Source organism: Ambystoma mexicanum, chromosome 1q (assembly GCF_040938575.1).
Source record: "Ambystoma mexicanum isolate Mex_15411 chromosome 1q, UKY_AmexF1_1, whole genome shotgun sequence".
Taxonomy (NCBI): domain Eukaryota; kingdom Metazoa; phylum Chordata; class Amphibia; order Caudata; family Ambystomatidae; genus Ambystoma; species Ambystoma mexicanum.
Window position 1 is genome coordinate 136,708,170 of NC_090922.1, and position 27,687 is coordinate 136,735,856.

Sequence of the window (27,687 nt, forward strand, 5' to 3'; positions counted from 1 at the left end):
CTAACACTCTTTCTGGACCGGGGTTTGGATCGTCTTCTTACTCTAGACTGCGAGATAGGGCATCAGCAAGGATGCTTTCTTTGCCTGGGATGTACGTGATCTCAAAGTCGTACTGGGCAAAAAAGTAGGCCCAGGGAGCATGTCTTGATTTTTTACATTCCATCTGGCTGAGCACTCGGAGGTTGCGATGGTCAGTTCTTACTAAAATGGGGAAGGCTGCACCCTGCAGTATATGGCGCCATTCTTCACAGGCCTGTTTGATCGCTAGTAGTTCCTTCTCAATCACTGCAAAGTTCTTTTCACTTGATGTTAACGTATGGGAGTAGTAGGCCACTGGGTGTTCCTTTCCATCTATGAATGCTGTCGTCTGGTCCGGTTGGACCAGAATGGGAACTGTCACAAACATATCCTTTTGAGTTTGAAAGGCCGTATCTGCTTGTTCGTTCCATTCAAACTTAGTTCCTTTCTTTAGTAAGGCTGTGATGGGCAATACAACCGTACAACACAATTTGCAATGAATCTCCGGTAAAAGTTGGATAGATCCAGTGTGGGCCATGACCTCATTGCCTTGATCTTTTCTGGGTCCATCTGTATACCTTCGGGGGATCATATTATCCCCAGATATGAGATAGAGGATACCTCAAAGACGCATTTTTCAGGTTTATCAGACAGTTGGTGTTGTCTTAACCATCGTAACTCTTCATGGACGTGCTGTCGATGTGTCTCAAGACTAGAAGAAAATACAAGAATGTTGTTTAGGTAAACCACGACTGAGGTAAACAATAGCCCAGCGAAAAATCTTGTCCACAAAGCACTGAAAGATGGAAGGTGCGTTCACCAAACCGAAGGGCATCACCCTATACTCAAAGTGCCCCAGCGGGGTCCGGAAAGCGGTCTTCCATTCTTCCACCGCTCTGATTCGCAACAGATGATACACACCCCTCAGGTTTAGTTTGGTGAACACATTTGCTCCTCTCACGACCTCCAACACATCCTTGATAAGAGTCATGGGATAACGATCTCTGAAGGTCTGACTGTTTAAACTGTGGTAGTCATTACATGGTCTTAATTCACTTGTCCCTTTCTTTGGAATGAAGAACAAAATGGTTCGCAAAGGGGACCAGGATTCTCTTATTTAGCCATTGGCGAGGTTGATGTTCAGATATTCTCTAAGAGCGTGTCTCTCAGGCAGGGATGATAGGAACATCCTACCCACTGGGATGTGGGCCTCAGGTTGAAGGTCAATCGCACAGTCCTCCCGTCGGTGTGGTGGAAGCAGCCGGGGGGTAACCTCTTTGAAAACATCAGCATAATCATGGTATTGCGGGGGGATGGACTGAACCACTGAGGCAGCGAGAGAGAACCTTGCTTCGGTTTATGTGTGCTTCAGGGAAGAGATACAGTTCTGTTGGCAGTATACGGACTGGAAGCTGATGGTATTCAAGGTGCAGCTGATCCAGGGGTCAAGACCCTCTGCATTGTCCACAAGGCTTTCTGGGTCCTGGGACAGCTCTACCGTCAGCTTTCTCTTACAAAACATCTTCCTTCTGAGCTCTCCGCTCGTCCACCTCCAACTCTCTGAGGGTCAGAAGCTTCTCCAAGCAGAGAGTTGGGGGCAGATCTATCTCCTGGCTGAGGCCTACCTCTGGAACAGCTTCCCTGCCTCTTCCGCTTTCTCTCTTCCTCTCCCCTGCTGATGCACCTGACTGCTCCGTGTACTGGTCACCTGGTCAGCCCATGAATTTGGGCCCAGGCTCCTGCATGTCCAGTTGCCCTCTCACTACCTCCGGGCTTCCCAGCACTTAAGGGTCTGTATCTGCTGCTTTACAGTCCCTTCTCTCTGAATTTATGAGCCACCTGCTGGCTGCACTTGTGAGTTAACTGCACTTCCTCCTTGCCCTCCCCCCCCACCCCCTGGCACTTCTCCCCGTCCCCCTTCCCTGCACTTGCGCGATCTCAATGACCCAAGGCCTAGTAAGATCATTATTTTGTCCCTCCTCGTCTTTTTGCGCCTAGAAACACTTATGTACAGGAGCGTTATAAATGCAACATCATATCATATCATATCACTCTAAACATTCTGATTGGCTGAGAGCAGGTCAATAACGATATCCATGTTCTAACAACTTATATGACACTGAAGTACTTATTTAATAGTTATACCATCTTAAAGATTAGGAGGACTTATCTAAGATCTTATATGATTCTAATAAGGTACTTAAAATAAAATCAATGTGAAGTTGTTAAATGGGTCTGGTCCCTTTTATCGCAAGAGATGACAGAGCCAACGTGGGGAGTGCTCCCACAAACTCATGCCTGTACTGCAGAAGTGCCCTATTTGCAGGGATACAAGGGGGCCTCCAACACCATCCACAAGTTGCGTAGTACTACTTGTGGGTGACTTCATAAAGAAGGACCATGTGACGGATCTGAAAAATAATCTTTACTTCGCCCATTGGCCAAGCCTGTGTTAAGTTTAAAATGGGAAATCTAAAGCACAGATGCCTTTATGGTGGTCCACGGCATACTTAGGCAGTCGCTTCAAGTCTCAGGGGCTTGCACTAGCAGCCCATTGGCATAGGCTCAAGGTAGGCTTTGAGGGTTTTAGAGTGCAGAGCAGACGGCTGTGGAACCACCTGCCACTGGAGCCAAGTTTGGACTCCAATGTCCTCAAGAAAAAAATCTAAAACTGACTCCTCTATTTCATTGATGTGGTGACGACAAGGAGGCTGTTTTTTTTTCTCCAGATAATCGGTGCCTCCAGATGGTTTCTTTTGTGCGCCTAACAAATGTCTTTAACTCGCTCATACATGTTGTGTAATGTTATGCTATCGTATGCTATGTTTTGTTATGTTTTAAACTTTTGTCCTGCGCCCATCGCCACCGTGGTACTAATTCCTCCGTTTAAGAGTTAGGCCATAAAAGTGTTTATGAAGTAAAAACATGTGGTTTCAACCCGCTTCAGGTTTTCAAAAGTCCATAAATTCTTTGCCACCTAATCTTGCTAAGTGGCACTCAGCCTTTTGGACGGAGTGTGCTCAGTGGTGCGGCGTGACAGGGAAAACCTTTGAACCACTTCTGTTTAGTATAGGCAGTTTCCATGGTGATGCACGTGGCTCCCAGTTATGTCTGGATTCCTCCGTACATCATAATAGTGCGCCGCCTGCTCCTAATTAGGGATTATTAGGAGTGCAATGGAAGAGGGCAGAACGAGTCTTCGAAGCAAGCACGCAGTTCTCATGCGATAATGTATGCGTGTAGGCTTTACTCCAACACCCCCTTTCAGAGTGGCGGAACCTGCTTTTTCAGGCTGAGCGAGCAGGACGTATTTAGTGTGGCAGAGACGCCAAATATGAAATGGAAAAAAACAGCGCCTTTCTCGGAAGCGCATCCAGCAATTACACGGAAGTGTTGAAACAGATAGTGGCGCATCACTTTAGTCTGCAGAGGTTACATGCAGGGGTTGTTGCTAGGGCTGGAAAAGATCTGGGGCTACGCCAATGTGCGGGGGGAGGGGGTGTCGACACTGGGGGCTTGCTAGCCTTTTGTTTGTAGCACCTGAGCTTCTATCCGGGGCTACAACCAAAAGACCCAGGGCAGTAGCCCCCTCAGGCACCCCTAGCAACGCCTCTGGTTACATGTTCACCTCACCTAACCCAATTATGTGAGAGAAACCATTGAGTTTTATTGGAACTCTCCTATTACTCTTATACAAAAAAGTCAACTTTTCCAAAAATAGTGCTGTTAAATACATAAAATATAATGGATAATCCTATATAGAATGGCCATTGTGGCCTGTGTCATTAACGTGACTCAGACAGTGGAAGATAGACAGCAGCAAACTATGTTTTACGGGTGTGTAATGCCATTGAGGTGTCCTGGTCTGTGTAGTAACTGGGGCTTTAGGGTGGGTGGGGCTATAACATTCTCAATTGGACCCGCCGCCAATGATATTGCTTTGCACACGTCCTCAACCTTGTTCCTTGGTTTGCAAGGAAAGGGTTCAGAAATGCACAGGGCATGTGAGTGAAGGCCACCTTCAGTGCTATTCCAAATGAATATGTGCAGTGCATGTGTGGAATGCAGTGAGTGGGGGCACTCCTCATCTCAATGGGCCACAGTGGTGCCACTGTTCGGGGCACTGTATTCTTTCCGTCTAGCACTGGTCAAAGCATCTTTCCATGAACATGCAGCAGTTGCTGGAGGACTGGCAGGTGTAAAACTGAAGGTTCATGGCTGGAAACTTTGCAATAAGCAAAGTGGAAATGCCCATTGAAAGGTTTGAGTGCCACCATGATTAAGAAGATAGCTCAGTGTGTTAAACACTTGTTGCAGAGATCAGTATTAATATGCTGTGGCACGCTACCCAATCCTGGTCAACTCACCCTTTACTCTCTCTAAGGTTATTTGTGTATCTAAACACTGTTTATAGTAACCCTTACTGGGATACAAAACAGCATACATCCAACAAAAACATTAGTGTGGAATGCCTAAAAGACATCACGTGTCTATTTACCATCCCTGGTGAGAAGAATAATGCCTGGATTCAAAGATATGGTTAGGTAGTCAAATTATAGACAGTGCAACCAACGTGGCGAGGACAGTATCTGCATTTCACCACTAGAAAATACCATGATCCTGGGCAGATCATCTTCATTAATTGTATAGTCCTGGGCTATCTTTGCTGAACATGTTTGCCTTCTCACATTCTGTTTGCAGTTCTAAGCCCATTGACTGCTTTTTACCTTCACGTAGGCCCATCTGAGTAGAAGGGGCCATACACAGCAGCAAGCCACTTAAAAGTCAACAACCTCTATTAAGCTTATATGACATCAACGTTTTACTTTTTTCTAGATTTTAAAATGCTATCCATGTAATGAAAAGCAATCTGTACATCTTTGTCAAACAATGACTATAGGCAGGTGGCCTTAACACATAGTTCCTTTAGTTTACCATCCCTGATTAGGAGCATAGTACATTGGTCAGAAGATGCAGTTAGATAGTCAAATTAAAGACAGTGAGACCAACATGTCGAGGCCAGTATCCCGCTTTTACTACTGGTTAATACAATGATCCTGGACAGATCCTCTTCATTGATTGTATAGTACTGGGCTATCTTTGTTGAAAAGCTCTGCCATCTCATATTGTATTTGTATTCCTTCACCCAGTGACTGATCCTTACCATCATGTGGGCCATCTGAGTAGAAGAGGACCCAGACAGGAACACAACATTTTAATGTCAAAGGTCTCCATTGAGTTTATATGCCACCATTTCTTTGACTTGTTTTTTTCTAGAATTTCAAATGTTCTTCATGTAATGAATAGCAATCTGTACATCTCTACATCAATGGCAAACAAGGACTATAGGCAGGTAGAATTATCACTCAGTTTCTTTTGTTGGGTGTATTAACATCTTCAAAATGATAACAATTAGAATCTTGTATGGAGGGAGTTAAGTTCCCCCACCTCAATCACTTCGCCTATATTGCCTATCGGCTGGACATCAGAATCCGACACACGTACAAAGCCCTTTGAATTACAGATACCAAGGAGAATCCTGGAAGCAAGGTTCCAATTGAGACAACCATACCCGCATATGAGACAGTATGATGGCTGTCTGAGTGATAGTCCGGAAGAAAGTAGGACAAATTGAAGAAACAAAGAGAAATAATGACGCCATACAAATGCAAACTGACGCATACAGAGAAGATATGCAGAAACCGGAGGCTGTAGATAATTCTATAAAGCATCAAGAAAGTATCGAGGTGAAGGACATCTTTGGATCAAGATGAAGAAACGTATGCTGCAGAAACAATGAAGACATCAAGCAATTTCACATGTGTAAATATGCAAAGAAACACAAGCAGATGAAGTATTCTTGAGGCTAGCTTTATAATAAATAGAGTGCGGCATTCGCCAACATGTACATATATATATTGGAGTCAGTAGAAGATGGATGTTCCCACTATGTACAATAGCAGTGCTGAGCAAAAGAAGGAAGGCTGCTTTTTCATTTTTGTCGTGATCAGAAAACAAGTGAATTACAGGCGAAAACTCAGAAAGGCGAGGTGGGATGAGCCAAGAAACCAAAGCCTTATCAGACTGGGGTGAGCTGACATTGGATACAAATCGAGTAAAAAGAGCGAAGCTTCCTGTTCAGAAGGCATGGACGAGAACAAGAAGATGTCAGAGGTGTATTGGAAAATAGCATTTTAATACACTGAAAGCAAATTTTCGTGGTCTTTAGTCACGTGGGGAGGAGAAGTAAGACGAGCATGATGGTCACACCTACGCATGAGGGCACAGTGTGCATTCAATCCCCTGTATTCTTCAGTAGCAAGGAACATTTCCAAGAACGAGTTCAAAGCCCTAATTGACAGCAGACCACTCAGGTGATGATGGATGGTCATGTTAATTGGTGGGAAGCCATGGTTAAGACTAGCTTTTCTGCACCTGGCCGCTCAGCCTGTGTGCTGCTAACGTAGGTTGGGAGGGTACTGACAGAGATTAGAAAGTAACCAATGGTAGGGGACCGCATGATCAAGGGTCCTATAGTTCTGTAGTCAATTAGACGTATATGTAGTGACGTTCATAGTGACATAATTTTAGATAAGGGCTTTGTTGCCCCACCTGATGTTTACAAGCCTATCACTTTATTTCACTGTCCAAACGAGTATGGATCATATACCTAGATGATCCATTTAGACCCGATCACATTCACCCATAAGTTTGAAAGTTATGCCACGTAGGATGACGTTAGTGATACACAGGTTAATGTCATCAATGATGAATATTTGCTATACAAGTGTGATTTTTTATGAACTTCTTTGAGATTGTGATGATAGACATCTGCTGATGTCCGTTGTACTCCATGTTTTAGATAATTGATATTAAAACAGTAATCCTTTTGTCAACTACCTGAGTTGTTTTGTTTATTGATGCTTGAATAAAATTCTGAATCCACATCTATCTCAAGGGTATTGCTATCTCATCTTAAAGGGCTGGAAAATCCAGTTCACGTGGTAGCAGAGATTTGATGGTTAGATAATCCATCGAGATAAGTAAGCTTTTGAGGTCCCGGAAATATGACATGATATCTGCCATTCGGCTGAAAGGACGTGAGGCTCCCTGTAGATAGCAGTTTTTAGAATAACGCAAAGTCTTGCAAGCCAGGTTAGACGGGTCCCCTTTTTTTCATGCAGAAACCCCTCCCAGCGTCTACAGGAAGCTGAATGGACGCAAAGTTGAAGAGGCCACCGAGGAGGCTGGTGATTCGGAAGTTGAAAGATTCGAATGGTGAGTACAAAACTGAGCGAGATAGCAAAAGAGTGAATGGGCAGTATTTGAATAAAGTGATAAAAGGGAAAACGAGTAACGGAGGGAGGTAGTGTTAAATATTGTATAAAAATGGACATGAGCCACGATAGAAAGTAGGCCTAGTGCCTGCATTTTAAAGGAACAGCACCTAAAATCCAATAGAGGAAGCAGTAGGAAATGGGTTTGGTTAACAAGGAACCTAATGAGGTCTGTTGACACTCCGTACAGGTTTTCTTTTTTGAGGTAGGATTAGTCTTATGAGAGAAGACGAGAAGTATATGTGGCTGGCCGAGTGTGTTTGTCTGTCTGTTTTATGTGATTGTATAAAAAATTATGAAAAGATAAAACAAAGTTGATTTAAAAACGTGAGAGTTGTTAAGAACTAAGTTTATATTTAACAAATTTGAGTTGATGATATTTTTAGCAGATTAAAGTAAAAAACAAAATGAAAACAGGTTTTGAGCTTGCGATGATTGGTTTGACTGTATTAAAAAGTATTAGCATAAATTGCAAAGAGTTAATGGTGAGTATTGACAGTCAAAGAGTGACATGTCAAAATGGAGGATATTACTCCACTTATACACCTTTGCAAGCAATTGCCAAAATGAAAGAACGAGAAAATATCGAGGCTGAGTACCACAAATTAAATACACCAATCACGGGCTGAAAAGATTCACAGATCTTTAATTCTGTACAGTTGCAAAGAAACACAGATAGCTATCTGGCTCTCAACACCCTGCAATGAGTACCAGCCTGTCAGAGAAAGGTGAGAGAGTGCTGGACATTAGAAACATTTGTGCTTTTATACAATTCTGAGTGATATTGTCCAGCCTCTCTACATGTTAATAATTTGTGGTCTAGAGTTTGTGCCTATTTGACATACAGCTTATACAATAATATGCACAGGATAACATAGGTTTGCATTTCCTTGAAGACACAATGACGATGTATGTTCTCAAATCCTGCAGCAAGCACTTATTGTTGTCTCCTCACAATTGCATTCGGCCTGTGTCCACGCTCGAGGTTTGCTTTACATTGTCCCAATGGTTATACAAGGATGAGGCTTGTGTGCGCAGACTATACTTAGATGACAGTTCATATGGAGCGCAAGGTCTCTTTACCCAGTCTAAACAGTCGGCTCTTGGACAGCCTAAACATTAACAGAACTCAAAGGTCAGGAGACTTGGTTGCAAGCTGAAACCATAGTCCACCATTTTAGAACGAAGAACACACAAGTAGAAATCAAAATGGCGGCTGAATCTTAAAATGGCGGCAAAGTTAACCCAAAAATCGGGCCTTTGCAACACGGTTTTCCTCATAAAGCAACTAGGCTTAGGCCAATAAAAATCAAAAGGAGGCACTATACATTTACCATTTCACAAACCCTCCTTTTGTCCTAAGCCAAGAGCTTTACTTGTAACTTCACGCTTCAATGTCCATACATCCTGAATCACATTCATCAGACATATCAATCGCCATTAGGTCTTTCATAATGATGTCTTAATTGCCACAAATGAAGTGAACGGAATCATCTACATACAGAGGTCTGACCTCACTAATCAAATTCACAATATTGATACAACCCTTAAAAGTACCCATTGACTAAGAACCATCCCTTTGTAGTAAATGCAAACATACCCATTAATTAATTCTATTGAAATTACATGGATCACATTCATAATTAACAAAAGGGTGTTAATGTAATAGCCCCATCTATGTTGGGACTCCCTAGAGGATAGAGTGTGCAGATGAACAAAAGGAAAAGACATAATAAAAACATTTATCAATAGGTATTAAAGTTTCGAGCGGATGCACCCCCCTTCTATGTACCAAAACCTAAAAGTAATCAATACTGTAAGACTGGTTAACACAATTACAAGAAAACAATATGTCCTCACGGACTATGTATTTGATCGTCCAATGTCCTTATTAGCCACACAGTGAATCAATTGCTCCGTATGAGTAGAGATAACGACAGGCATTGTTCTTCACAGCTCTTCCCCGAAAAGTTCCTGCGAAAAACACTGTAGTCCGTTTGCTGGTGATCTCCTGATCACGTGGTTTCTTGATTGAAGATAGTCTTTTCCAGTCCCTAACCACTTGCTTATACTTCAGCGCAAAAGTGGCAAAGGATACGCTCAACAATCGCTCCTGTGAGCACAGCCGCACTGTGCAGTGAGTCTAGTGCTGTGGGTGCAGACCGTACCTTAAGACTCCAGGTACTGTGTGATCTGCGAACAGGGTGTTGTTGCTTCCTGATGGAAGTGATGAAACAAGGGAAATATTGCTCAAGGGTGCAGAACAATCCAAAGAGGATTTCGAAGACAAAGCAGCTGTCTCCCCAGGCCCCACAGGCTCAGGAAGTTTCCCCGATGCACCCTTGATGTCATTCGAGATTGATTGATCCTTAGAAGCCGGGCAAGTAGTTTTTCTTCTTTTCTTCCCCGACAGATGAAAAAAGAGTGAGGTATTTTCTTGATGTGTGTCGATCCGGTGTCTTTTCCCATCTACTCGTACAGCAGTCTGTGTGGCCAATGGGACCTGTAGCGGTCATCTTCTGCGTGGTGCAAGACTGGATGCTCTCGCAAATAACTTCGGGAGCACCCATCTACCTGGTCAAATTCTGTGACCTGGCCCCTCGTACTTAACTGGGAGGGCTTCTTGCACCTGTTAATAAATCAAATAAAAATCAAATTAAAAAAAAGTTTTGAGTTTAATTGGTTACAGCATTTAGTAAGAAGCAAATACTCCACATATTTTTAACACTCTAGGCTTTTGGTAGACTCCAAATATTAGCTGGCCTCCCCTCCATGGTTTCATCCGGGGGGGATTCCAGTTCTAATCTGTGGGGTCGTCGATATGGACAATGGAGCTATACATAAGTGTCTAGTTATTTAAAATTACTGAGATGTTTTGCATTTACCCAGACAGATTCTAGTATTTCATGGATTTTTCTAGCACATATTTAAATGGGACCGCAAGCCTTTGTGATCATGGAGGTGGTTTGTATCGGGGAACATCCGTCTCCCCTTTGAACTTCTACTCAACATCTTTCCTCATCCAAACTCGCTAAAACCCGCAGCCCAGTATCTAAATTCTTTTGGAGTAGCATATGCTTGAATATCCTTCATCAAATCAATCCCTTAATCTACTGTACATATATTTGTGGTTTCTTTCCTGACATACATTTCTAAGTATAAATCAATAGAGATCCGTACGGCTATCCTGTCAGCAAAACCATTTCCTCTCCCTACATCATCTACTATCTTTCAATGTGTTATGCACATCATGATCGCTAGTTGAGTAGGAAGCACAAGTGCTGAGAGTAGCTGAACTATCGGGGTGCCATGTTGGATTTTTTTGTTTTCCGTGAGAGGTCGAGAAACCTCTTTCTACCCTTTGTCAACCCAAGTTATGAACCACTCAAAAGGTGTACCAGTTATCTGTAAATATATTCACTCTAAATCTTTCTAAAAGTTCACAAGCTTAAATCGGTGCAATAATCTCTGCGGCCTGAGCGGAGTTATGAAAAAGTTCTCCTGGTTTCCACAATCTTGCTTAGTGTAGTAATGGCATAAGCAGCAATAGAGGTACCATCCGAAAGTTTTAAAACAGGAGCCATCGAAAAACAGCTCCCCTTGTAGATCGTTCCAAGGTGCATCATTTAAATCAATCCCGCCTTTAATTTCTTACTCTGCGGTATAAAGGCAGTCATATGACATTTCGTCACCTAAAGCAATATCTTGCGGAAGAGAAATCAATTCAGCCAAATTCAATACGCAACTTTTTTTAATTTGGATATGCAGTACAAATAAGATCAGTGTTGATCGTGCGGAAGTAAGGTGTTGCGTTTTTCGTTGTACTTCATAGAACATCTACAGAGTGAGGTGTCATGCCAGTTAAAATATGGCCTAGAACCATTCCCTCACTCTGCTTTACGAATGCAGCAGCAGCAGCGACAGCTCTCAGACAATGCAGCAAAAGTGCATGCAACAGGATCAAGTGTGGGGGAAAAAATTACCGCACAGTCTATTCTTCCCCCCCTTCATGCTCAAAAGGATAAGGAAACAGAGGAAAGATTAAAAGATGATTGAACAAAAAGAAAGGATGGACAGAGACAGGAAGAGTTGTGCCAAGAGGAGCAACTGAGAAAACAGAAAAGAGCAGAGGAACAGAGAAAATATGATAACAGGCAGAGGGCAATCAAAGAGCAAGAAAGAAAAGAAAGGAAAAGAAGGGAAGAAGAGGAACAGAAATTAAGGCATAAAAGAATGCAAAGACAAAGAGATGAAGAAATACAAAGGGCAAATGAGAGAAGGGACATGAAAATGAAAGAAGAAGATAGGGTAAGTGAAGAAGCAAGAAAGCGAAAGGAAGATGACGATGAAATGGAACAAAAGACAAGGCAGATAGAGTGCGAGCTTGATCGTATGGAAAAGGAGGTAATGGATCCTAATCCAGCAGTGTCATGGGAGGATTTGGAAGAGTTTTTTCCAGTACATTAACGAATAGCAGGTTCATCCAGAGCAAATGTGGAGGATGAGTTTGACTCTAGAAGTATTGGAGAGGCAATCGATAAAGTTTATCATGACATGAAGTCCCAGAAAACATTGCAGGGGAAAGGTAAAAATTATTGACTTGCGAGTACGCAGTTTTACGATAAGGAAAGCGCCTCATGCAGTTTTGAACCAAAGTAGCTGTCTTTAGACAGATTGACTCTTAACAAAGATGACGAAGAGAGAGGTCACATAAGTTGGGGACTAGAGATGTCAGATGAAGATAGAGAATCTGCTTATCGAGAAAAAGGCAATATATGTGGACCCAAAAGGTATTTGTCAATGGACAAGGAAGTAAGATGGTCGGATTTAGACCTCCCTATATCTCGGGCATCAGATCCCGTGACACAGCTAAATCGACCTAAAGAGAGATCCCATGGTCAGAGGGGGGACTCGCCACCATATGTGAGCAGACTAAGCTCACTACCAGGTAGAAGGTGGTGTAGAACTATTGTTCCGGCTATGGATAGGCAAACGATGAGTGACAAATTCAAGTTTGGGGTTTCACAGTTTCCTTTGTTGGAGAAGGGAGTAACAAGACCACAGTATATATGTGTACTTCTGGTGCTGCGAAGTGGATACATGAGCTAGAGAAGATGACAGGAAAAAAATACATTATCTATAGGGGACCTTAAGGGTCTCCTGATTTCTATTCTTGGGGAAAGAGCTGATGATGTCTGGTCCAGAGCAGGATATTCTAGTGTTACCACGGTTAACACTGCTCATGATTTAGCACCGTTCAATAATTGCAGAGCGGCAGTTTGGAAATCATTTAGAGTGCTGTATTTGGACACATCAGATATGGGATCTATAATGACGAAAAAGATGCAAGAAGGGGATGATCCGCTTGTTTACATTCTGAATTTCCAAGAGCAATGGGCTTTGGAGACACATGAGGGTTGGGGAAAGGCCATACCTGTGTTCTATCATATATTATGCCAAGCGCTGCCAGACCCAGTCCAAAAGCAGCTCAAGAAGTTATTGGGCATGGAAGCCAAGCCATGGTCAGAGATTCAGTTGACCATTGCACATTATTGCAGGCTTCTGCAAGAAAAGAATTGAAAGAAAGATGATGCTAGGAAAGGCGAAGAGGCAAAACTAGTGCAGAAAAACTTTCCAAGGACGTGTTCAAAGCCCTAATTGACAGCAGACCACTGAGTTGTTGATTGATGGTCATGTTAATTGGTGGGAAGCTATGGTTAAGACTAGCTTATCTGCACCTGGGCGCTCAGCCTGCGTGCTGCTAACATAGGTTGGGAGGGTACTGACAGAGGTTAGAAAGGAACCAATGGTAGGGGACCGCATGATCAAGGGTCCTATAGTTGTGTAGCCAATTAGACGTCATATATTTTGTGACGTTCATAGTGACTTATTTTAGGGAGGGGCTTAGGTGCCCCACCTGATGTTTAGAAGCCTATCCCTTTATTTCACTGCCCAAACGAGTATCCATTGTATACCTAGATGATCCGTTTAGACCTTATCACATTCACCTATACGTTTTTAAGTTTTGCCACGTAGGATGACGTTAGTGATACACAGGTTAACATCCTCAATGATGAATATTTGCCATTAAAGAAAGAATTCTTATGACCCTCTTTGAGATTGTGATGAGCGACATCTGGTGATGTCCGTTGTACTCCCTGTTTGAGATATTGGATATTAAAACAGTTATCCTTTTGCCAACTACCTGAGTTGTTTCGTTTATTGATGTTTGAATAAAATTCTGCATCCCCATCTATTGCTATCTCATCTTAAAGGGCTGGAAGGTCCAGTTCAATTTCCCATCAGGAGATACATGTATAATGGGAAAAATAGAATTATAATTATGCACCTTTTACATAACAAGTTTTTTAAATTCTTTTTTTAAACATACTGTCATGTTCATTTAGCATGTGATGTGTGCTCTTTCCATAACCGCTTTACACAGCATGGTATTATTTTTATTCAGGGACTCCAAACATTCAGAAATAATCGAGTCTTGCTGTATGACGGGAACTGGGAAATTATGTATAAGAGACGTTGTAGACTGAGATCAAATCACAGCTTCAACACTGAACACAAAATGTATCATCCTTTCCCATATATTTCATTTCATTGTCTAACATGTTATACATTCCGGTTCCTACATATTACAAAGTTGTCAGTCATTTAAAGTAATTTATTTCTCAGTGGAAGCTTTTTCAAACAAGCCTCATTCATGGGTTAACTGGTGGTAGTGTTGCTTCATATATTATTTTAGTAACCATTCATATATTGCACACCACAAAGTCATTTGTTTCTTGGCTCACTCATGGCAACGACACTTGAAAACCACAGACCTCTTCTAATCTCATTCTATGTTCAGATACATGTACATTCCTGGTAACTCTTAACCTGTATCCACTACTGATGCTATTCTATGTGCACCTTCCCCGTTGCTTCAAATCTGTCTCCTGCATCCAAACTTGAGCACTTGCACATTTTGTGAGGCTGCTAATTTGAGCTATGCATCTATGCTGGTGTATATGTACCTTTTTCATGTGGCTACTGATATGCTTTCAACATGGATAATATAGTTGGTATACCTCTCTTCTGGCCGCTATTCCTGAAAGGAATCGTGAAACTATGATAGAAAATAACTTCTCATGGACTACTCATGTTGCCTTTGAAATGGCACTTGTTTTTTTAGGTTGTAGAATGGATGAAGAGTGTTGGGAGATTTCAAAGAATATCTCATGCGTATATTGGCAGCTGCCAAGGAAGGATATCAAGATTGTTATTGTCTTGGGCGGTGTTTTTGCATATATTTTGAGTCTTCGTCTGCATAATGGATATTTTGTGTCTCAAGTTTCTCTATGGGAATGATTCATGTGGTTCAAGGCCAGCAGAAGGAAGGAGTAGAATGAAGGATTTGTGGCACTGCTCTACACCCATCACATTGCAATTATGTGTATTGAGTGGAACATGAACACAGTGGACGAAGAGATGGAACAACTCTTGAGAAACACCCCTGCTCAGATGCACACACTTTAATCTTTCAAATATTTGCCAGGTAAATTAGGTTTTAATGTGAAGTTACTTAGATAAGCCCCTTTCGATATTTTAAGTGTGTAAATATGTATAGCAAACCGAACTATATACCAAATTTGGCTTCTTCCTTACATAAAATGAAAGGGGAAATCCTTGAGTCTCGGACTGATTGCGCTGCTGGTCCAATGCAAAAAATGTTGAAGAGGCCTCATCAAATGTTTTGCCCCATGCCTTACAAAACCCTGTGACAATCCTGGAAACAATACATCTCCTAAAGAAAGTTGTCGTAATTTATAAGGCTCAGCTCACTTCCTGTTCATTTGTGGGTTTTGCTAAGCTGTGAGAGAAGGTGCCACACAGGGCAGACTAACATTTGGAGGGTGGTTGGTGCTTTGGGAAAATATTGAGACATATTTTGAAAGGTTTGGAAGATTGTTATCTGTTTGTTGTTGATCCTGTGTGTAATTCTTTGCTGTTTGGTGTGGTTTGTAAACCATTGTATTGTTCCCCTTCGGAACGTAATGTAATGGCAGTGGTCTTGTATAGTGCTCTTCTGCCACTCTTAGTGGCTAACTGTGTGTGGCTCTGTAAGATGGAGAGAAGCAGATGTACACCTCACTCCTGGAACCGACCCCCTCATCTCCATCATATTGGAAGAGTATCAAGAAAGCACTTTGCATGATGCCTGGTATCATCCCAATATCGCATCGAAGATATGAAAGATATTATGTGCTCAGACAACCCTAGCGAATGTACCCTTGAACTGAAGTGGTAGAAGAAAGTCTGCAGAAACCATTAGACATACTACAACCAAATATGAAGTCTGACAGGTATAAAGTGACGTCATGAAAAGAAGACACAGTGGTGCACTTAAACGATGCATGAATACTTAAAGAATGAAGATGTGATTGAAGAAACCAAGTAAACAAACCTGTGGATATGAAGAAATCATGTAGGTTGAGAAGATACATGAGAAGAAATGCAAGGTAGACATACAGAAGCTTGCTAGAGAAAAATATATACTACGGGTAAAGCAGCCATGATGACAAGATGGACGCCGATTTCATATAATAGTAAGCTAAAAACCCTAAGGAGACACCAAGGCTGCAGAGCTGTCAGGCACTAAAATACAGATTCATGCAAGAACAAAGAATATTTTTTTGGCCCAGGATCAAGGATGCCACAGTGAGAAGCAACTGTAAGGTACAAAAGGAGTCGAAGAGGATAAGCCATGTACTTAAGACATATTCCTCTTACATTAAAAAAAGGAGTAAACATTTGTGAGTGCCAAGTATTGGACAATGAAAGATGCAGTTAGCATATGCAGGACAGAGCAACCAAGTTTCCAAAGGCCAAGAAGAGTAACAGCACCCAATATTATTGAATCAAATAACACTAAATAGGAGGATAAGATGGACAAAATCATGGTCCCCTCACACGTGGTGCAAGACCAGAAAACAAGGCCTGTTCATAAGGCATTAGACGCAGATAGCAATGTATGTTCACTCCCTTTAAAGTTCCAGAGAAGAGAACAGTGAGCAAGATCAACTAAAAAGAAAAAGCCTTGGCTTAGAGCCTAAGTGATGAGAGATTGTAGGCTCATTGGCCAAGTGGGCAGTTGTCTGGCATTGTTCCCCACACTTGGGTTTCGTTTTGCTTATGGGCTGCTAACGACCTGAATGTCCAAGTTTGAAAGAGAGTGGCAAACAAGTCAGGATGGCATATGCGATGATGGACTGACTATACATTGGTGCGGAAGCCAAGCTAGTGTTGTTATTTTACTATTAACTGTATTAAACATAGAGGTTTTTCACATGTCCCGATTTGATAAATGGGCAGCCAATGATGTTACTTACACCTAAATAAGCTATAGGTATATATGCTCCCCTAAGCTATCCCTCCACCCGATAGGTTTTTATTATTTGCCATGTAGGATGACGTCATCGCTTACATATATTGAGGTATAAAGCTTTTGTGTAACTGAAATGTATTCGAGAGTGTGCGAGCTACGATCTCTTATGCTTGCCAGATTTCCCAAATGTATTGAATTCATAATAAAGTATTACTTTACCATATTCTTTGAATCTGTCTGGTTATTTGGGCCTGAAATTAGTTATTGTGGTAATCACATCCAGCACTTGATATGCTCCAGGTGCTACTGCACATTTTGGTACCAGTGCAGATGTTTCAAGTTCCAGACGCTCAAATTATTGACGTCTTCCACCATCAGCCTGAAGAACGTAGGGATTCCTGTGGAGAGCGGGAGACATTTTTGAAGAAATTCTTATCCGGGCCCTGCAGGCTCCCCACCGCTGGAAGACGAAGAGGTCAATTGGGAAAGAGTCGATACAGAAGCTGGAGCTGAACAAACGGATGTAAGTAGAAGCATCGAAAGTGACAAATAAAGGGGGAGGGATCAAATTGCATGTGAATATATAGTGGGGAACGTGACAGGATTTGATTAAAGGGGAGATACCTAATTTCCTAACCTCAAGGAGAAAAGAAGGGACTGCATCAACCTCTGTAACAGAGTATTATTTAAGGGATTTCTGCAGCTAAAAGCAAAAGAAAGATGCACGATGCACAACAAAATGCAGTAAAATAGAGATGAGATACTCTTACTAGAGAAAGTAAGGAAGACGATCGTAGAAAGTATGGTGCACATTTTGTATGGGGTTGTAAAATATTAGTGTAAAATGTTGGCATGCTTTGTATTAGTTGTGATAATATAGGTCGAAACTGTAGAGAGAAAGTAATTCACTGGTTATTAGACCCTAAAAAAAGCAATTAGTGCCAATCCATCATAGGAGGACAGTAGTTGAAAAATAGAGTCAAATAAGATTCTTAGATTGTCAATAATAAAAGCGAGATAGTGAGAATAGACAGAACCAAAAACAAAGAAATAAAAATAATATTATTGTGTAGGCTTGAAAATTGTTAGGCGAATTGTTTTTTGAAAATGGGTGGCGTTTGATGGTGCTTGCCCAAATTGATTGTTGTGGTATAATTGATCAAAGTGATAACAGAATATAAAATAACCGGTAAGTATTGACAGTTTAAAATGACTTGTCTTAATGGCGGACACTCCCCTTTTACACTTGTGCAAAACATTACCGAGATACAAACCTAACATTAGGGAATACCATGCCGAGTGGATGAAAGGCTGACAAAAAACAGACAAAATGTTCATGCCTTTGCCTCAAAAAGTTTTGTTATTAAGAGCTGTATTGCAACGCATGATGACATATTTACATGCTGCATACGCAGAGAAGAAGTTAGAGAAAAGGTTAGCTATTTTAGAGTGAGAGAGAAGACCCGCCTGAGAAAGACTGGATGCTTAATCAGCATAAAGACGAGGACGTAACACCCTTGGCTCCTCTTTCTCCTCCTAAACCTGATAGTACAACTGAAGACAAACAGGGATTCATCATTAAAAGGAGTTAAAATCTCCCGAGTGGCATGTTAATCCAACATATGTGCCACCCGCTTATAGTAGCGAGCAAAATTAAAGAACGTAAATATATGTCTACATGCAATGAACATAAAGTGTGTGATGAAAAAAGGGAAAGGCATATAGAGATAGAAGAAGCTAAGAAACAAAAAGGAGAGAAAGACAGAGCTAGCAGAGTGACAACAGTACAGAACAAGTGGATGGGAGGACAGATACTGCTCAAATTAGATGGAAAGGGTATTGACAATGTCAAAGAAAGAGAAGGAAGAGAGGAAAGGGAACAGACGGAAAAGGAACAAGAAAGGGCATATAAAGGGGAGAAGGAAAAAGTGAGAAAGCGAAAGGAAGAATACAGAAGTTATGAAGAATAGAAAAAAGAGCAAGATAGAAAGGAAGAGAAGAAATGTGAAGAAATAGAAGCACAGAGATTGAAAGAACATAGCTTGTAAAGAAGGTGAGAGGAAGAAGATTAAAGAGAGATGATAAGAAGGGAAGAAGAAATTAGAAGGAGTAGGGGACAAAGGGATGACAAGATAGATCACATAGTTAATAGATGTATAATACCAATTGGAGCATGAGAATGATGAGACGAAGAGAGAGGGTCACAACAGCCCTGCAGGGAGCTGCAGGGGATACCAAGAATACAGATATGGGCTGATGAGCATGAGGCAGAAGGCAAAGGGAAAAGGATTGGGGATCTATATAGGCAAATGAAGGAGAAAGATGGTTACGAGACCAGACGGAGCATCGCAGGATCTCCACCGAAAGAAACAGGAGATATATTGGATAATGTAATGATGGACAAGCATAGAACACTGTCCTTAAGTAAACTAGATCTTGATGACGAGGAAAGGGCTAACAGTTATACCAGTTGGGTACAAAGATGTCAGATGAAGAGAGAGAAGAAAACAAGAGACCACGAAGAGGAGGCACATGTACTTTTACGATAGATTCGAACATAGAAAGAGGGGTAAAATCATTAGACTTAGAAGACCCGAAAGAAAAAATACCAGCACCTACACCATATTTTGAACTACCACAGCACGGTCATGGAGTGCAGAGGTTATGTCCCCGCCTTCTTTAAGTAGATTAAGGAGCGTAGGTGGATACTATTGTGGACTAAGATTTATGCAATTACCATTATTAGAGAAAGGGGGAAGATGACCACAATATATACCGTGGCCACAAATGGATAAAGAAAATTTGAAATGTAAATGACCTAGTTTATCTGTAAGAGTGGGAAAATAGATCTATGAGTTAGAAAGAATGATAACGGGAATGACGTAAGCAGTGGGTGACATAAAAGGATGACTAGCAGCTATCCTAGGGAAGAGAGCTGACGGCATTTGGAGATGAGCAGGATATGCGAGTGTTACAGCGCAAAACACAACACATGATGGAGCGTTATTCAATAATTGTAGAGCAGACATATGGAGGGCGCTCAGAGTGCAATATCCTGATACATCAGATATGGGTGCGATTTTGACAAGGAAAATGGGTGCGGACGAAGATCCTGTTGATATTATTAAGGAGATTCAAGAACGTTGGAGTCTTGAGATGAGTGATTGGTGGGATAAAAGAGTAGCATTATTTTATCATATTCTAGGTCAGGGACTGCCCGTGGCAGTGCAATATCAAATGAAGAAACAGGTAGGGATGGAAGCAAAGCCATGGCTAGAAATACAGTACATCATTGTTGATTATTACAAGAGAAGAATAAGAAAAAAGCTGAAAATAGAAGCTAGGATGAAGCAAAGTTGATTCAGAAAAAGTTGTTGAAGTTTGCCATAGAAGGAGTAGCATTGATAACGGGTAAAGGCGTGGCCTCACAAGAATTCCAGCCAACGCCACCAAGTAATGCAGGATACCCTATAGATCAAGGGGGTACACTTTTTGGTCCCGAGGTAGACGGAATTGACCTAGAGGACGAGGTAGATTTCAAAACCCTCAATGGTAGAAGGATTTAATGGAGGACAACAGCAATGCTGGAATTGTGGGAGGAAAGGACATATAGCTCACATGTGAAGAAAGTAGAGGGGGCATGCAACAGAAGTGGCAAGGTCCAATACGGGGAGGAGCTATTCTCCACATACAATACGAAACACAAGAGTATTATCCCCAAGAGCACACGCAGTATCAGACATGTGTATTGCTAACACAGCAAACGCAGCAGATCCCACTTCAAACACAATCACCACAAGGGCAACCGCAGTAAGCGCCTATGCAAACACGAGTACAGACACAACAATCACAGTACGCTCTGATGCAACAAGCAACAGTGCCACAATGAAAGGCAAATACAGAAGCCCCACAAGTACCCACACCCAGGACGGGGAGTGTGACAGTAGTGGGAGGAAATCCTTTTACAGGTACAGGGATGAATTTAAACATACAATAGGAGAGCCCACAGAGCGAATTGATGTGTTCAGTACTATCTGTGACAGCAGACCTACAAGAGAAACCAAGGGTCAGGGTAACAATAGGAGGCAAGACCTTTTTGTTCCTTGTAGACACAGGAACAACGAGTTCATGTGTTCGAGAGGGAAAGCACCCAATGTCTGGGATTGGCGTGAATGTGCAGGGATTCTCTGGGGCTATGAGTTTGATTCTCTTTACTGATGAAATACCACTTTCCATAGGAGAACATGACCTGATTATGACACTATTGTATTCACGGCAGACACCAGTTAACATATTAGGACATGAGTTGATGACTAAAGTTAACATGATGATTTCCTTCACTGACAAAGGGATAGTGTGTTCAACTCCAGGCATTCATTACATACATGCAAGAGAATTCATATTAGCATTTACAGGCCAAAAGGCATTACGAAGGGTTCCTTTAGACCGAGAAGTATTTTTGTATAGAGTAAATGTTTTGTTGACATGACTTCCTAGACTGGTAGGTAAATTGTTGAGAAAACCTGATGAATTTTGGTTTACCCCAGAAATACCTATGGATGACGAGGAAGGACAGGTTATTCCCCTAGATCTAGATGCAACAATGGTAAGAGAGGAAAGGGTGGTTGTTCATGGAACAGATGATGAGAGAATAGGAGGGAGAGCAGTAATAGTTATTGGCGAAGGATACATACTGTCATGATGCCTACCCCCGGAGCACTAGGCCAGGCCCAGCACCCCCGGGAGCAGGCATCACGCCCCCGGGTAAAAGCCCAGCGGCCCTTTATAGGGGCTCTTTGGACTCTGTCCTGGCGCCGTTGGCGCCAGGCTCATGTTGGACATCAGTCCTGGCGCCATAGGCGCCAGGCTCATAAGGGGAAGTGTTTGGTGCACTTACCTGAAGCAGACCATGCTGCACACTCACCTGATGCAGACCATGCTGCATGAAGAACCAAGCCAAATGAGGCTTAGGAGGGACTATTTTTCTGAAGGAACTATTTTGTTACTTGGGTGGGGCTGTGGAAGAATACTCACCTGGAACTTCTTCCAAGGCTATTTAAGCCACGCCCGGACAGCCACACGTGCTTTGCGTTGTTCTGCATCCCAGCAGCTGAACGCTCACTGTGTCAGCTCCTGCACCTGGACTCCAGCCACGCCCGCCTCGAACCTGGAACACCTGTAATGGAATAAGAGAAGAGAAAGGTGAAAACCAAGAATTTATTCAACCTTCTTACCTGCATCCGGAATCTTCACGCCAGCATTCCTGTAGGAAGACTTCCATTTAAAAGCACAGCGTTGCTCGCTGCAGTGCCGCGCTTCACTCACCTGTTCCCGAGACGCCGCCCGGCTCCATCGCGGCTCTCAGCACCGGTCGCCACATCTCTGCACATAGGGGAGAGAAGAAGAGACAAAAGGTGAGCAAGGGAACACAAGAGGAAAGCCGAATTTTCAGCCATATTATTACCGGCTTTTCTTGGTGAACCATTCCACATCTCAGGGCAGCGCAGCATCTTTGGCAGGTACCGCACCCCGGCCCCTAAGGGGAAAGGACAAAAGACATTACTGGGGAATGATAAAGACATTTAGAGGGGTAGCCCTCATCACTAACTCACCTGATTTTACCACCGGCAATTTAACCCCTCAACGCATCGCCTTTGTTCGGCACCTGAAATAAAGGACAGAAAAAACAACATAAAAGGAGGCTCACACTTGAACTTTTGCATCTTCATACTTATGGCTTATCGCTCAGAAAAGTCAAGTGGATTTGCCAGCGCCATTCTGAAAACCAGTGAAGTAACTGGACGAACGTGCGCCCCTGCACCAGAAGCAGGATGGGGAGTTCATCCTTCCAAACCATAAGGTGAGCTTAAACCGGGGGTTTTGGAGGAAGTCAGAAAAGAACGAAGGGGGAAAGGGGGGAGCAAGCACACTATTCAGCAGACAGTGAATCCCCTTTCTCATCTGCAGAAGGATATTCCTACGGGCCAGACAAGTAAGATTTGGGGGTCCTGTTCAATCGGTGGTCCAAATTCTGCGCATCACGCTTGAAGAGGCCACAACAACCCAGACCAGCGCCTCCGTGGGAGCCAGGTGAGCGTTACACATACTAACATATTTCACAGATGAAGAAATGTTCAGAGATGATTATTCAGAAGATGAATTAGTATTTTTCATACGTCTCACTTATTGTATTAAAGTTGAGAATAGGCAGATACCACAGAGAATGGCATTGGTGACAAAGAAACAGTCATTTTTCCAGGAAGATTTAGAAAATGTGCCGAGCATTTTATGGATCAATAGTCCATATGACATCGGTATATTGAGTGGAGCAGGAGCGGTTAAAATAAAACTCAAACCAGGAGCAATTTTGCCATGAGCGAAACAGAATCCCATGTCCAGAGAAGCAGATGAAGGCACATTTGAAACAGTTTCCGTGTTAATACAGCAGGGAATATTGGTGCCATCAGAATCCCCATGTAACACGGCTGTGTAACTTGTGAAGAAAGCAACAGGGTGGTCGTGGAGATTTATTCAGGATCTACGCCCTCTAAACAATAATGCTGAAGCATAGTTTCCTCTGGCTCCGAATCCAGCTACAATATTATCTAATATCTCAGCTAAAGCCAAATATTTTACAGTCATAGATTTAAAAAATGCTTTCTTTTCAATTCCTCTTCATGAAGAATCACAAGATTTTTTTTATTGTTTTATTGGTTAAACAGATAAACCTTTAACAATTTTCCATTTTATTTCATTTCCCACTCTCGCCATCTCCTTCCATCTCCAAACCTAATTTCAAGGATTCCACAAATTTTAGAGCATCAATTGTTCAGCCCATCTTTTCAACTGTCAATAGTCTCTCCCAGTAATCTTCCTCCGTATCTGGAGAAATATTGGACGTGTAACTCCCCATATCCGTCAAATGTTTCAATGCCAGGGCCGGGCAGGTTAGCATAACATGTCTGATGGACTTCAGGTGTTCTTTGTTTTCACAGAACCTACAGTACGCATTTGACTTTTCCATTAACTTTCTCCTCCATTTTACTTCTCTAGAGGCCCAGATATTCAATTTGCATCTCAACAGCAGGTCTCTGTAATGATTTGATGGAAACTTCTTCAGGTAAGGTGGGATGGTATTCAGTGTTTTTCGCTCCCATATGAAATTATGTCACATATTTTTCACCAGTTTCTTCTCTTGAGTTTCTTCCCAGTCTTTTTCCTGAATAGTTCTTTTTGCCTTTTCAGGATTGTATTTCTAGGTATCCTCTGAGATATTAAACTGTTCCAAGGTGTTATTACATATGTTCTTCCAGCTTTGGAGTATCGTGTCTCTATTTATTGGCTCTTATTGTGCTAGGATTTCGTAAGGTTGTGGTGGTTTGTCGAGAATACATTTTCAGTAAAGAGGTAATGATTTCCATAGTGCTATAGACGCCAGGGATTGGAGCCTTAGTTCGGTTCTTATGAGCTCAACAGGCAGCCAGTTTGGAAGCTTCAAGATTTTCCGCCAAAAATATGACTCACATAGGATCCAAACTTCCCAGCGCAGGGCTAACGAGGCCTCTGCACCATAGGTAATTATAGCTACTACCTTTTGTTTGTAAAAGGTTAAGATGGGCGTCAAGGAGAACTTTCCATATCTTCGATTTATAACTAACCCCTGGTTAGTCAAGGTCATTAACTTTTCCCAAATCAGTGCATATTGGCCTTCTTCATTGCAATTTTTGACAGGACGTTTCCTTGCCGTTCTTTTTCCACGGCTTAACTCCATTATTAATACCATGGATTTCTTGATGTTTATTTTCATATCATTTTCTGTTAGGAACTCATTGAAGGCCTCTATCCTTCCCTGAAGACCGATGGGCGTTTGGTCGAGGAATACAGCGTCATCAGCGTACAGCATCCACGGCACTTAGATTCCATCAATCTTAGGGGCAAAGGCACAGGTCTGGTCTTGTAAGATCTTCATTGTAAAGGATCACTTTGAGCAGGAGTTAAGTTAATGAAAATTTGTCTTTATTGACTTCAAAAATCGTAACAAAAGATATTAAGGTGGGTAAGAACCCCTGTTTAGAGTCCAAAGTTCGTTATCAGCAGGCTTGGTACGAGCATAAGGAAAAAACCTTAGTTCAGTCTTCGTATGCCCACTGGAACCTCTTGGCTGCTTCCTCACTCTCTGCTGGCCTCTGCAACAGAAAGGAAACAAATCCGTCAGTTTTTCCTTTTCTTTATATAGGGGCTTGGACAATTCCACCCAATCAGGATGCTTCCCCGCCCGAAAGTTTGAAAAGTCCCTCCAAGCCCCGCCCCCTTCCCTGGAGGATCCTGGTCGCCACAATGGAGCCCGCACTGGTGCCTCGTGGAGAACGCAGGTTTTCATTGTAAAAGTACACGGTAAGTTCTGTGATACAGTAATGCTGTTTTCTACAGTTTTCTGTGGCGCTCTCTTTTGTTTATTCACACGCTCGTATGGTTTTCTGTTCCGGTCATTATAACTGCGGTTTGATTTCGAAAGGAACTTGCCAACCTTAAACTGGAAACAAGTTTTTCCCTCGGCTGCCTGAGCCGGCGTTGACTTCAGAGGGAACGTGTTGCCTTTGATGTGTGAACTATTTACATGAATCATGTCTTTTTCCGCGGCTGCCTGAGCCGGTGCTTTTATGTAGTCTGTACTTGTACGGCCGCAGCCGTGAATATCAGGGCCTGTGTGAGTTTCGTTTTCATGATCCAGCACTGTTTTATTTTCTGTCTCTTGTCCCCACCAACCCTCCTTTGGGTTTTCCGTGCCTGGCGCTTCTGTCAGGTTGACACATTCATGTCGGCCATATATATGACAAAGAGGAAGGGTGCTAAAGCACATCCCTGTTTTATCCCTCGGGACATTTCGATCTTTTTGGTAACCCCATCATTTGCTGTTGTTTGGACCTGTATCGTAGTGTTGGTATACAGGGTTTGGATGGCTTCTAAAAGGTCTACCGGGCATCCCCATCTTTTCATCTTTAGCCACAGGCAGTCGCAGTTTATCCCATTGAACGCTTGTTCGAGATAGATAAAAGCTAAATAGATGGCTTTTTTTTCTTCCAGGGCCTTTGCTTTCATAAGATTGATTAGGAAAATGTTTAGCAATGTTCCTACTCCACTGATGAAAGCTGTTTGCCTCTCACCAGGATTTTGGCCTGTGTTGCCCATTTTCTCAGGTATCTTAGCAGAATAGATGCAAAGAGTTTGCCATTTGAGTCCAGCAACGCTATCGGCCTATAATTTCTGGGATTACCTCTGTCCCCTTTTTTATAGATTGGTACGATGTATGCCTCTCTCCAAGAGGTAGGGATTTGTCTTGATCGTCTTATTTGTTGAAACAATGCATAGATTAGGTCTGTCCAATCTTCACAGATATCCTTAAGCATCTTTTTCGAGATGCCATCAGGCCCCGCTGCCCTAGAGGCACTTCATTTTTTTATCATCCCTACGATGTCATCTCTGTCAAATTCAATTGCCCATGGATTTTCTTTGTGGTCCTTGTCTGTATCCATTTTCTTATTTTCCCCTCAAATAGGGTGGTGTAATGATTGAACCAATTTTCCTCCGAAACTTGGTTTACACCTATTGCAGATTGGCATAGTTCCCTGTTGTTAATTATATCGCAAGTGCTTCTTGCATTGTTTGTTGACACAGCGGCTAACATTTTTTCCGCATCACCTTGTGCTCTCAGATATCATGTGGTACGTAGCCAATTTCTATATGTTTGCCTACACTTCCTCAGTTTTTCATCTTTGTCTAGAAAATTTTTCTTTTTTATGCATGCCAAGTCAGCTCTGTATTGCTTCCTTTGGCCACTAAGAGTTCATCATATGCGTGCTTCCTTTTAATTGTTTTAACTCTATTCGGATCGTACTTGACCTCAAAGGCTTCCAACAGCCATCTGTATTCAACCTCATCTTTACCATCCCCTATGGCATTGTTGTATTTTTCCACCAGCTTTGGTATAGACTGTTTTTTTATCCTTAACTGATTTCTTCCCCAGGACACTTCCGTTTCCATCACCCCTGTTCTAATTGGAGATTTCCTTATTTTCCAAGAGAGTTCTGTTTCCAATAGACTATGGTCACTGTTTTTTTGCTTCTTTATTTTAAAGGAGTTTACCCATTCAAGGGTATTACCACCTACAAAACAATAGTACAAACAAGCTCCAGATTTTCCACTGTGCCATGTGTTGGCGCCCATCAGATCTCTTCTCGTCTGGCTGTTTAACATCTTCATGTCTCGAATTTGCATTTCCTCCATCCATTTTTTTCTTTCCCTACCAGTTGTTTGACCACTTTGATTTTACCCTCTGGGTCCAGTAGTTGAATATTTAAGTCACCACTGAGTAGAAATACTTGGTCTTTATCCACCGTCATTAACTTATCGATGGCATTCATGATGACTTGCAGGTAGCTTTCAACTTTTGGCATATTTTCAATCCAGAAGGTATTGATCGATAGCAACTTGGATGGACCTTCACTCTCCTCTGGTTGAAATGTTATTGTTAATATTTGCACAAAAGAATTTGGTATATAATGTTCCAAGACTTGTAGATGGCTGTCTAGTTTTTTTAAGATCATCAGACCCACGAATGGTCTCCCTTTTGGCCCTTTTATAGCTGGGTTTATATACACTTCATATCCATCACATACTGGTTTTTCTTGCAGCCAAGATTCCTGTATACATATGAGATCGTATTTTCCCAAGAAATTGCTGTCGTCAGTAAACAGATGTTTAAAGCCTCTGGTGTTCCACGAGGCACAGTAAACATTTCTTTGGGGCTCCTCCTCAATCTATTGTTTTTTCTTAGTATTTAAGACTGTAGCCATCCATGTCCAATCTTTAGTCTTCTGTTTCCCTTAGTTAGAATTGATTTTGCTCTTATTCGTGTTTCCTGAGTTATCCACTGTGAACCACAAAGTTTTCATT